This window comes from Strix aluco, chromosome 7 (assembly GCF_031877795.1).
Source record: "Strix aluco isolate bStrAlu1 chromosome 7, bStrAlu1.hap1, whole genome shotgun sequence".
Classification (NCBI taxonomy): Eukaryota; Metazoa; Chordata; class Aves; order Strigiformes; family Strigidae; genus Strix; species Strix aluco.
The window spans coordinates 36,100,454-36,113,890 of NC_133937.1; positions in this window are offsets into that span (position 1 = coordinate 36,100,454).

Consider the following 13,437-nt stretch of genomic DNA (forward strand, 5'->3'; position numbering starts at 1 on the left):
AACAGGCCCAAACAATGCCTGATTAGCTGTAAATTCTGAATAGCTTGAATCATACGTGTCTGGTGACACCAACATTTATAAACTTATCCCTTAGAAATAGATCAGATGAACTGTTCTCCAAGATAATTTCCTGCCTCTACATCATGGTTTTACAGAACAGCTTGGTGACTAAACTACAGCTGTTGCAGGTGTACACTAACTGCCACAGAAACCACAGTGGCCAGCCATCAGTGACTATCACAAATCAAAATTCAAATTTTCTTCAGCAGATGTTAAAGGAATAAACTTAGAATTAATAAGCTTAGAAACATAGTCTTCTTGTGTAGCAATAATAAAAGACCAACTTATTCACACATCTTTCCTAAGAAAATACATATTTATATAGCTTGCTTAAGTTTTTGTTAAGGTGAAAGACTTTGGAAGAGAGAATTTGATCACTTTACCAATACGAATATATACAGTTATCAGACATCACAGTTTTTACCATTCATGTCCCAGAGTACATAATTTCCAACCCTGGGCCTCAGTAACATCTCACACCAGATAAATAAATACATTCCTGCAATGCTTCAAGAGTCCTTTCCAAAAAGGCACAACAATGTCCCAGCTACTTGGTACCCAGAACAAACCCTTGGCCAAGCACTTTCTCAGTACTGACAGAGACATGGAATGGAGGCATCGCAGTGCTGGGCCAGCAGCCAGTGGAAAGGGCACCCTACACAAACCGAGCTGAGATCCAGAGAGCCAAGCCAACCTTCCCGAGGATGCAGAGACACGCAGCACGTTCACACTAGGGCTTGGGGACCGGCGGGTGCACTCACCTTGGGAGAAGGCTGGACATGGCCATGGTGCAGGGCAGAGCCCTTCCCAGGGCATATGCGAGCCAGGGAGAGGGGCCCACAGCCCCACAGGTCTCTCCTCCAGGTAGCCCCTTCAGCCTGGGACTTGGTTGGGTTGGACCAACAGCCATGGGCCATGGCAGGTCATACCTCTTGCACAGTTGGCTCTTACTTCATTTTCTCCAGAGCAACATGGCTTCATCAGGCAGGTGGAGAGACTCCCCACACACACTGCCATGTCCCCCTCAGGGTGGGGGGACACAAACATGCACACACCCCACCCCAGTAGATCAGCCCAGCTCTCCCACATGCCCCAGCCCCTCACAAAGCAGTCCCACCACTGAGACACACCCAAACAAGGAACCACCAGCTGCAGCACTTATGTAAGTACCTCATCACCCAACAACATCCACCTGCTCAGGGTTACAGCCAAACCCCCCGGGGGGGGCTGCACAGAATCACACAGCTGCAATTCTGCTGGAGCACCTCAGCCTCAAAGTCGTACTTTGGGTATCTCACAGCTAACTTTGGGGTGTGAAATATCAAATAATGGGGGTTACCATAATGTTAGACAGAGCACAAGATCTACTGACTGTTAGTTATCCTAGAATTACAGTAATTACTGTGACAGTTATAATAATATATTACAACAAAAATTTAAAATAGCTTTCATTTATTCTATATTCTACAATTTATAAGAAAGCAGCCAAGTGTCTCTCCTGAATAATAAAAGAAGTAAAATAGTAGATTTCTGCTTTCTGTCATTTCAAATTTGTCTTTCAAGACAATAGTAAAGTATCAGCAAAGCAACAGGGAAAAATGAAAGACGCCCTAACACCTAAATATTCTTGATTTCACAATAGACAATACTAAAGATACTATTAACAAGCATTCATTCCCAAAGCCACACCATTTTTCTTTCAGCAAAATGGTATTTAGGTTGTTTCGGAGCAGCATGCTGGGCAGGTGTTTCTCATTTGACTAATAGTAATTAAGGCAACAACAGCTTTAGCATGGGAAAGACATGCGCAAATGGGAAAAAAATCTAATAACGAGGTGAAATAAAGGGGTGTGGCAAGGAGTTCACAAAATTGCTTGTAAGAGTGGTTTAAAGCTCCTATGGGGAATATTATCATACACTACAACATGGCAACTATGATCCCTCAATATAGAGATTTCTTCTGAGAGCATTGGCTCAGACTGGCACTGGTGCCTGATGACACCACCTGGAAGACATCAGTAGATTAGCAGTTGTGGGTTTCTTTTCTCCTTCTTTTTTTTTTCCCTGTTTAGCCAGTTCCAGGAAGGGAAACAAACATTATTTTGCTCACAGGATCATAGATGCAAAAAAAGACTTTATGCATAGCACAGCACCAGTAGGTGTTGAACTGTTCCTTGAGCCCTATACTTTTAAAAGCTAGATTAAAAATTGCTCTAAAAGCAATAATCTCACCTCCTCTGAACTACTGCACAATGTACAGCCTTCTGCTAGGCTGTGTTCCAATAGCAAAAGGTTAGAGCAGGTTATAAAATCCATGATGCTCAAGGGTATATTCAAAATTGTGGAGGTTTGTTTATTACTTGATGTCTTCACAGCACATGAAAATTCTGAACACTAAATATATGATTTGCATTAGAATACAGACTTTTTTTAATGACAAAATTATTTTGTAATCAAATTGCCACAACTAGATAACTTAATGACATAGGAGCATTCAGTTGGTACAAAATAAAGTACAGCTCACAAACCAGGCTGCATAAATTGATGCAACTTCTTTGGTTATTCATTTATATTCTTTTATTCATTTATACTTGCTGATGCTCTTATTTACCTCTGGTAATTCAGAAATTTAATTTAAGGTTTAATATGGTCTCCGGAAAAAATCCATAACTCTCAAACATCTGCAGAGATAGTCAACTGATCAATACAATGATGACATTCACATAAATTTCAGCAAACTACAACTGAGGGCTTGTGCTAAGATCTGGGATATGTGTGATAATTTTTTTTTTTTTTTTAAATCACTCTCTTCTGAAAGGTAAACCTAATCTAGCAATTCAGGATTCTGGCTACTCCAGAAGGATAAAGGAAAACAGATTTACCAGACTGCAACTGGGGAATCTCAGCTTTTGGCCTTATGACAGTTGGGTATTCTTGAAACTCAAGTTTATCTGTTGGTTTATATGCATATTTAGGAGTTGAATTAACTCCTTGATTGCTCAAATGAATGTTCAAAGCAATAAAGTATTTGACAGATTTAACTTCCCTGAATGCAAAGACTTCATGAACAGATTACAACCTCTTTGAATGTTCTCATTACTAAAACCACACCAGGATTTATTTTTTTATATTTCTTTATTTCCCTTCCTTCAATTGTTCATAGAGCTGCTAAATGCTCTGTGCTAAAGCCATTTTATCTGATACTGATCCACCCTCACCTCCCCAGCTGTATTTCCCAGCTACGGCTACCAGTTTGTTCTGCTCCACTCGGTTACACCAATCCTACATTTGCTCCTGTACGTAAGACAACTTGGGGGACAAACACTCAACACAGCTTGAAGACAATCGCACAAAGGGCATCTGCAATAACAGAAACTTTCTTCAGTGGCAGCAAAACTGCTGTGGAGTCCCAAGACCCCTTTTCCACTTGCATGCCTTCCCCTGACATCTCCCTCTTCTTTGGTACCACCTACTGATTTAAAAATTGATGTGGCTGCTCTCCAGGTGAGGTGTAACCTTCAGCAAAAGGAAGGAACAAATACATTTTCTTATACACTTTTTTCCCCCACAAAATTAATCTTCTGCTACACTTACAAAAACAAAATTATCAACATTAATCCCTTCCTTGTTATCACTTCAGCAGCTGTTGCTATCAGCCAGAAGTGCTGCACTCACTTTTTTTCTCCTTTCTTTTTTGGAGAGTTGGGCAAGTATCTGTGATGCAAACGTGGCAAATACAAAACTTAACTTCTGCTGAAGCAAATTATTCTAAATGTTGCTTTTATACATGGTCATGGTGGTAAAACTGCAGTGCTCTTACTGTATGTGCTCCAAGAAGGGGGAACAAGGCCAAAGTGAATTCAGTTCAAAATCCAAATAAATGTTCATGGAATATTTTGGCAAATATTCACCAGGTCTAGTCTGCATCACAGTTTTAAACTGTGTCCATTTCACACTGCCAAACTGATGAGACACTCCTGCTGTCTACAGTGTTGTCCAGAAACGCATCTTCATAATACAGAATTTGGAAGGTGATAAACAAAACAACTCCCAGAATTATTTGTCAACGGCTTAAAGTGATTTGTTTATATTTGTTACGGACCTTCTCTTTCCTCAGGACAACTTTGGCTCGAGCACTGTTTACATCAACATGGAGGTGGGCCCAGAAAGGTAATCCAGAACCGCGGTACGTCCTGCTTACGCTGAACGTGCTCCTGTACCCACAGAGACACCTGCTCCGTGGCCCTGTTCCTGGGTCTTGCCTGACATGGGGCAGCCAAGGCACCTAAAAACCCTTTCCCACAGGCCACCACCACCTCATTTACACAGAAGCCCTGATTCTGGTGTATAAGCACATGATTTACGCTCAGCTTGATTTCAGTGGTAATAAAGGACATGCATGAAGCAAGTACTCAAGCGGTTTGTTGAATTAATGCCAGGGTTTTACAGCAGTGCTGTAAGGGAGAGGGAACTTCTCCATGTAGGAGTTTCAGAAAGACCATTAAAATGAAAAAGGCAGATACCTCTTCTGTCACATATCCCAGGTTTTTTTCCCACAAAATCTATTAGGAAAAAGTGAAGACTGCAGTTCTGACTGCACTGAGTTTCAACCTTATCTGCAGGCATACAGTGTCCATGCACTTAATCAAACACTTGATAGAGGAATTAAAAAGTCAGCAAAAATTAGTTTTGTCTTAATTAGCACAAAACAATTTGTTTATAGCCACTGAAATAATACTTCTGAGAAAGAATAAACAGAATATGTATATGGAGCATACTTTATACTCTAATAAATGATTTACAGTATGGTCAGGGTGGAGTGACTTAGAGTAACAGGAGATAACTGTTCCCCTCGTGCATTAAAACATGCTTGCTCCCTCTCTTCTCATTCTCATGGTTGTGATTACACCAGGATAATGAGATTGTTCAGGAAGAGTTAAAACAAGGACAACTCCTTCAAGCTGGAAGTCTGGTTTATATCCTTAACCATTTAGTTTTGCAACTACACTCAGCTGTTAATGCCTCCTGATCTCAGTTTGCATGCCAGGTTATCAAATAAAATTAAAACAAAACAAAAAGCCTGTCAGTATTGTTAAGATTGCAGTCATTGCTAAATCACTTTGGATGCCTTTGGAAACTCCCAAAAGTCCTCACTGGAGTTCCTGTGTTGCTGCTGACAGAGAGCAGGATGCTTCATCCAGGCAAGTGCACTGGAACGTTTTATACTTCTGAGGTTGCTGACATTCTCGTTGCATTATGTGCCAAGTTTGTATTATTATATCTGTAATTTTAAAAAATGTTTTAGGCATACAGGTATCTTGCTGGTCATAAGTGTAATTTGAAAGTAAATACCCAATGAGAAGAATTTATCTAAAGGCTGCTCCAATAAGTTTGCATTAATTTAGGGGTTTTTTGCATGTACCTCTTACAGCCCCAATGCCAAAATTACATTTTTTCATAAATTCATTTTCCTCTTTATCTGAAACAAAATGTTCTAGAGTGATCAAATTGAAAAGCCAGTCTTTTCAGAGACAAACAAGAAGCTTCCACGCTTCAGAGAAGGCAATTTCTCCACTCAATTAATTCTACTCTTATCAATTAGCTCTTGTGATGGAAGGAATTTTATCTAGTAGAAATTGGACAGAGAACTGGTCTGAAAACTTACAACATTTTGCCAACTGAACTCATAGTAGGGACACTACTATGCATATCCAAGGTCTCAAACTATCTGAATGTTAACAATTTCTCCAACCAAGTATAAATAAAACACAATAAAAATTGTCTAACAAGTTCATTAATGTTTATATTACTTTAATTAGATCTCTCTTTTAAGACAAGTTGAGAGCCAGAATGAATACAATTGAAGGAGTAAGCCCTCATCCAATGAACAAGTCATCCAAAATCTTTCTTTACAGCATATTTTTCAGTAAGTCTCATTAGAGGAGCTGAGATGAAATTAATTTCTCTACTAGAGCAAGTCATTTTTCAGACATGACAGTAATGGCAGCGAAATTTTTGTCATACATGGAGCTCATCAGAACCCTTTGTAAAACTTGGAAAAAGAACATTTTTTTGTGCTCTATTTGCAAAGCTAAACGGCAGATGTAGCAGCAGCATATGATATTGGTCAGAGAAGGCTAAACTCAAGTGGGTCCTTTTCATTGCCTGCCAAAATAGAGCAGCCTTGAAATGTTCCTGTAGGAAGAGGAAGATTTAGAAGTGTCTCTCTGAATCCTGCTGTTCCAGCTGCTTCTCAGGCTTATGACTTCAAACTACAATTCAGCTGCTGGTATTTCATTCCAATTAAGTTTTGAGTGTTTTTTAAACAAAATATTTTCATAGAGTGACTATTAAGAGATTTCATCATGATCTGATTTCAAACAACAAATGCTTACTGAATTGCAGAGACCAAGTCTGAGAGATGAAGAAACGTGTGTTTGGAGATTATAAAAACACTAAAAAGATTTAACTTGGCAAGCAGAAGCCTGAGAGTTCAATTTGACTCAAGGGATGCCAAAGTATTGAGGGTTGTGTTAAACAGTAACCCAGACCTCCTCTGTAAGCTGTCCATTAATAAGGGACCTGAGGGACACATTATAAAATTAACAATTGGAAAATTTAAATCAAATCCAAAATCCAGCAGAGTGTGTGCAGTGTCCAGGCTATATGGTCAATGCAGTAGCTGTCTTTAGAAGATCATACTGCAGAGGACCTGGAAGTGGCTTTTTGTTCTAAAACAAAATTGAGATTAATTTTTTAGGAGGCAAAGTGGCAGCCAGTAAGGCCAGGGTGAAAGCTGCTCGCTCCTGCAGCCAGCAGTGTTGATGTGGGTCTGGCACACATGACTTGGAGAGCTTTAACAAGGATGGGGGGTCTCTTCTGGGGGAAAAAACAAATGTGGGGGCAGACACTTTTACCCCCATCAGCTGCTTCTTCCCCTGACACTGCTGCTGTAGGCAGAGAAGCTGTGCGTGGTTGGTACTGCAACAGGGAGCAGAGAAGGTGTTCACAGAGAGAAGATGAACCTTACAAGCAAAGTTCCTCACAAGGACTTGGTTTTGAAGTTGCAGTGATTTTTTCCAAAGCCTCCCAGCAGCCCTTCTGGAGAGAGCAAACAGCAGCAAACTGCTCTGGGTACTGAGCACTGGTAGCAGCAAGCTGTCGGACTCGAGGGTCCAAGAATCTGATCCAGAATTGCAATCAGTAAACATCCTATCACACTAAGCTTAGGATACATCATATGTGAATGCTTACCAGTTACCACAAGATTCCAGAGAACCCAACATTTTTCTATTAATTATGGGAAACAAAAATCACTGCAGCGAGGTGGCTCCTTTCCGCAGCCGTACAAGCGAGGACACAACCCGCCTGCCACCTCTGGAGCCATCTTCTGCACAGCTGGACCATCATGGTGCTGTGGGGTGGCTGCATGTTTAAAGGCGGTCAACACGTTCCTTTCTTGTGGAGCTTCTCTGTAACTAATTATTATCATGAAATGGCCAAGTACACGGAGGATAAACACACAGTGATAATTTTGTACAGACTCACAGTCCCAGCATTTGAAACATTCACAGCTATCTAGATGTCCACGGCCATCCCACCGTTCGAGGGAGGCTACTGGTGCATGATGCACCTTTTTCAAAATGGTGTGCTAAAAGCCAAACATCGCACCCTTCAAATATTCTTTGTCTCTCAAAGAATGGCATAAAGTGGGGATTTGGAGATGGAGTCAACTTCCTCACCGCGTTACTCTGGCACCCCAAGAAACGTAATCATGTGGTTACTGGCAAAAGGCCTACTTTTAATGGCATCAGACGTACATAGATTTTTCTGAGAGAAATCCTTGTTACTTTTTTATGGTGAATCTTGGGAACTGGCTCTATAACAGATTCAAAACAGAAGTAGTTCGGATGAGGATGGGATTGTAATGAAAAATAGATACAGGAGAATGACCTTTCTTGACTATGAAACACAGAATTAGGTGCCAGAACCATCAACAAATTTATTAAGTGACCTAACACATAGATCAAGCAAAAAGACAAAGGCTTTTTTCTTTTTTTTTTAAACTTTCTTTGTTTATTGCTGTGAAAGTTGAGTCCCATCTTCTTTCATTGTCAGAAAACTGTTGGATTTTTTTCCATTGGGACATGGAAAGCTCTTGGGACATCTCTCCCCAAGTGTATATAGGAATATATTCTTGATCTTCTACTCAATGTGTGGACTGCATAAGGAGCACAGGCACTAATACCTGAGTATCTTTCCCTTTTCATACTATATGAAAAGCACATACTGATTTACACATGTTTCTAGTTGCAACAGATATAACAACAATATTGACACTGCATTTTTTAATGTGTGTAACCTCAAGGAATACTAAGCATTTCTCCTCGAAGGATATACAACAGATGGAAGAAAAAAAACCTCAAAATGTTTTGGACTCACCACATGAATATCGCAGTTGCTTTGAGGAAAAAGAATTGCATTTAATAGCAAATAAATAAATTTAAAAATAAAATTAAGTTACTTCTCCTTGATGGTAGTTTTCTGGAAGTTAATTGCTGGGGTATGGGTGTACATAGAAGCACTGTGGAAATCAAGAACTCCAAAGCTATTTAAAGAAAGGGTTTAGAAATCCAGCATGCAACTTCACCATGTTTGTATCGTAACTTTGCTATTAATTAATGAAGTGGGAATGTTCCGCCTGAAATGGAACATCTCATTCATGACTGCTGTGCCACTCCGAGTGAAAGCAGACATTGCACCTGCAGGAACCATATAAATATAGTGAATTACCACTTTGTCCTCTAATGTTCCTTTTACCCCAACTCCTACCCCAGGACTGAAAGTAAACCCCTAGATTTTTGTCTTCCCCTTGGCTCTTTATTTCTTAAAAAATACATTTAGACATTTGAGGGCATATTTTGAGAAACTGAAAATACTCTGGAAAAGATACCATTTTTTCTTTGGTTTCACTCCATGCTTCTCGAAGCCCCAACTCTAATGACGTTTGAAAAGGATTTTGCAAGCCGTTTCTGGAAACTTCAGCTGAACTGATTGATTGTGTTTAATTGCATTTTGGTTTCATCAACACAGTACCATAAATCTACTGCTTGTCAAACAGAGGGACTTGATTAATGGAGCAACGGCTGTCTGCAGTCAAGTTACTAAGAAATCTCAACAAAATATGAAAGTCTTTGAGGATGTATGTTTTTTAACTACTGATGAGGCGTGTGCTCTGGGCTTTGGGAGCAAGGGCAGGAGGTGGAGGAGGGTCCAGCAAGAAAGACAACGAACACAGTGCTACAAAAATCAAGGGACTGCTGCCTCTTCCCTTCTCATCTGCCTGCAACAAGTGAAACAAAGCCTAAAGAAAACCACAGCAGATTCTTCCTACTTGTTGATTGCAACACAAAGAATAAAGGGAGCTCAGCACCCATAACTATGAAACCGTGAAGCCAATTTACATGTGCAAAAAAATAGAGATTACAAGATACAAGTCTGGATCCAAGTGACATCCTTCATATTTGGGGCAGTCAGTCTCAAAAGAGAGATCAAGCATGAAGTTCTGGGATTTTAAGACTTGTTGGAACCACCCTGAATGCAACTGTTGTTTCCCAACTATTAAGCCAGATGAGAATCCACAGCGTATTTGTGAACAATGAAGCAAAAAGTCAAATGAGGAGCAAGCAAAGAGCTGCCAAATACTAAGGGGAAAAATACCCCAACACTTTTAACTCACAATAAAAACATTTCTCGTTCAGAATTTTTATCTGGTTAGTAACACATTTATTGACTCTTCCAGAACACTGTCATGATTACATCTATTACGTGACTACTGAACTTTTATACGGCATTAGCTTCATGATTTAGCAACTGTAGGGCAACTACCTACAAAAAATCTTGTACAGAACTAGTCTATATAAATAATTGAGATAAATATACTATTTTTACCGAAAAATACCAAAAAAGGGCTACTGAACATTAAAAAACAAACCAATGGATCATACTTCATTGACCGGCTCATAAACAAATATTACATCTCCTCTGACATGAAAGAAGTCTTGGATTACATCAGCTGAAGAAGTCCACCATTTGTTATAACAGCTGTCAGGGAACAAGTCTTGGAAATTTTAAATGAGAGGGAAAATATTAATATGGAAAAATATATAGGCAAATTTTTATTACTTACAGTTTCCTAGTAGAAACCCTTGGTTGTTTTGGTTTTTTTTTTCCCCCAAATCTGTGACCTGAAAAATGCAAATACTTTTTTAAAAAAATCTTATTTAAAAGTAAATGAAATATCGTCAAGGAAACTGGTAAGAAGAAGGATTATTCATGAAAGAAAATGCTTCGGGAAAGTTGGATGTGCCAGGCAAGTTGCATGCTGGCAGTTCCATTTCAAACCCATTGGCAGCTCCACAGGAGATGAGCACACAGGCATTTGGGTTGGCGGCTTCCTGAAGCTGATGAGGAGAAAATGAACAGTTTCATAAGGAAACACTTTGAATCAAGAGCCAGTGCCAACTGCACAAGTTTTCTTCTCTCACTCTTTTCTCACAGCATATTGCTCGCTTGTGGTAGACCATCGCTCTCCCTTCAGTTGAAGGCCTCTGCATGCATTTTCTGCACCACCAGGATGAAGGTTGCACTGAAAAGGACCCTCATCTCCAAACTAATTTTGCACCAGCAGAAACTGCCCACTGTGGGCTCTGTCCTGTCCTCTCCAAAACCAGCTGGTCGAGCAAAGAACAAAGGAATCCTTCTGCCACTACTCTCCTCAGGAAACCTCATCGCAGGCCAGCTGCAGGTATGCGTGGTCAGAGTTTCCTCAGGAGCACTGGCACTAACCTTTCGTGGTTGCAAACTGCTCTCAAGTGCTCTTGGCATGTAGGACTTAACGTGTAACTCTTGAAATTCAGGCATGATGTAAGAAGATGCGACTCCATTTTCTCCAGTGGTGTCACACCCCCTCTTTCCAGACCCAGATGTAGTCTGCTCTTCTGAATACCCAAGCCATCATTCCCATGGCAGATCCCTCACTGATTTTAGCAACACAGCAGTATTCAGCTGTCTGTGCATCTCTGTGGCAACAAACTTTTGGAAAATAAAGTCCTGTATGCTCCTGAATAGTCCTAAAAAAATACAGTTCTGCCAGGGAAACATGTCTGGAGAAAATACTGCACCTTAGCTACCTCCTCTGATATGTCTTTAAAAAAACAGTCCTTGGCAGTATTGATTTTTTTTTTTCCCCATAAATTGCAATTCACTTTGTTTCCAGTATAATGGGCCATAGATTTCTCCAGACAGCAGTGACACTGGGGGTCTCGTTTGCTGTCCTGCTTCTCCACTCTCTCTTTATTGCCTCGGACAATTGAAAGGCACAATGCCATAGCAGAAGAGATGAGTTGCTCCTCTGCCACAAGGAAATATTAGTCCTCCCTGGAAATCCTTTGAGGCTTTGGAAGAGCTTGCCCAGTAACTTACTATTTCAGGGGAGGCAACCTGGTCCCAGTGCATGGTGCTGGTCAGTGGAAATGGTACCAGGCTCCACACAAACCCTCCTGAGATATACTGGCTCCTGGCCTCGCTCACATCATTCTGGTTGTAGGGGATAATAGGTGGTACATCAGGAAAAAGTCTGTCAAAATATTGATACAGACTCTGAGCAATATAAACATCACTGATACTTATGAGTGTATTCCTCAAGAAATTCTGGTACTTGGAGAAAATATCATCATCAGCCTGAACTGGAAATAAAACATTTTAAAAATGCAATTATTTGCAGTACTTGGGTGTCACTTTGAGGTAGTCTAACTACTGTGTCTTCATAAAATCAAAATACTCCATTCTTACTTTTACTTTATATATTATTGTCTACTATTAAATAGTTGCAACATAAAATGACTTAATTTCCTTCTGACAAGATGAATCCAATAGGGTCATGTCATTCTGATAACGTCAAAATAGCTTCTGCAAGAACCTCGTGCTTTAGAAAGCCTTTGACAAAACACTTTTCCATTGCATAGGAATTCAGTCAGAAAATTTTTGGCCTGCTGTGATAGTCAAAAGCAAGCCAGGACCTGACTTTTAAAATCCAAATGCCTTAATAGAGGAGGATCTCTCTCTTGTTAAATGCATCACTAAATTGAATTTACTGAACAATACGTCCTACTGACAACCTCAGCATGAGCCAGTGCAGCTTTCCAGAACTCTTCTGCAGACCTGGGTTACCTTTGGCCAATAACGCAGATATGCAAAATCACAGAAAAGTTTCAGCTGGAAAGGACCAGTGATCACCTTGGCCAACCTTGTGTTGAAAGCAGGGCCTTAGATTCAGTCATCCACAGCCCCATCAAGCCAAGTCTTGAATTCCTACAGCCAGGCAGATGCTACTGCTTCTCTAGGCAGCTTATCCCAGTGTCCAAGTGGTCTCACAGTGAAGAAATGGTTTCTAAAATCCAGACAGAAATCCTGAAGCAATTGGTGCCTCTTGCCCCTTGTTCTGTCTCTGTGTATCCTTGGGAAGAGAATGACTGCCTCCACCTTCTCTCTCCTTTAGGAGTTTTACGGAAAATCTGGTTGACAGAAGTCTTACATAGGTAAAAGGGGATTAAAAAAGAAGACTTACTCCACAAAGCCTATTGCATTTAAGCTGCTTGTAATGTTCAGGAGTCACAGTGACGAAAGCTCAGAAGCACACAGACATATTTACAGGCACAGAAGGATTGACCATCATTCCAAGTACAAATTGTTGGAGGTCACTTACACTTCATCACAACAAATTTATTATATTTATTGTGGAAAAATCAATTAAATATTTTTATAACAACTAGATCAAATTACGCAGATAGAGAACTTCCTAATTACAGAATGGACAGATAACCTTTCAAAAACAGGTGTCGGTTGGCTTCTTTTTCCCCTTCTATGGCTTTTTTTTTCTTTCCTTCTAAGAATAGCAACTTTTTTTCCTCAGTTTTTTCCCTTGATTATGTTAGGCTACTTAAAATCCAAATAAAACTAAAATGTATGAAGGTTTCTGGAAGGTTTGCTACAGGACTTGTCTTCTAACAGTTTACCTTTTCTTAACATAACAGTCAGACACTGATTCAAGCGGCCACTCTGCACATACTCGAAGTTTCCTGGACTACGGAAAGTCCCCAAAAATTGCCGTTCGAGATCTGCATGACATGAACTTTCCTATCACAGACTTGGAGGACAAGAGGAAACATTATAACCAGCTCACTTGGCTGCTGAATGTTGCTCACCCTTGAGCCACAGGAGATCACATTTTCTCCAACTGGGGGAAGGTCAACGGCACCCATCGGTACACTGCTTCTACCACTGAAACTTCTACGATCCGAAAGGTGTGCCTTTCCA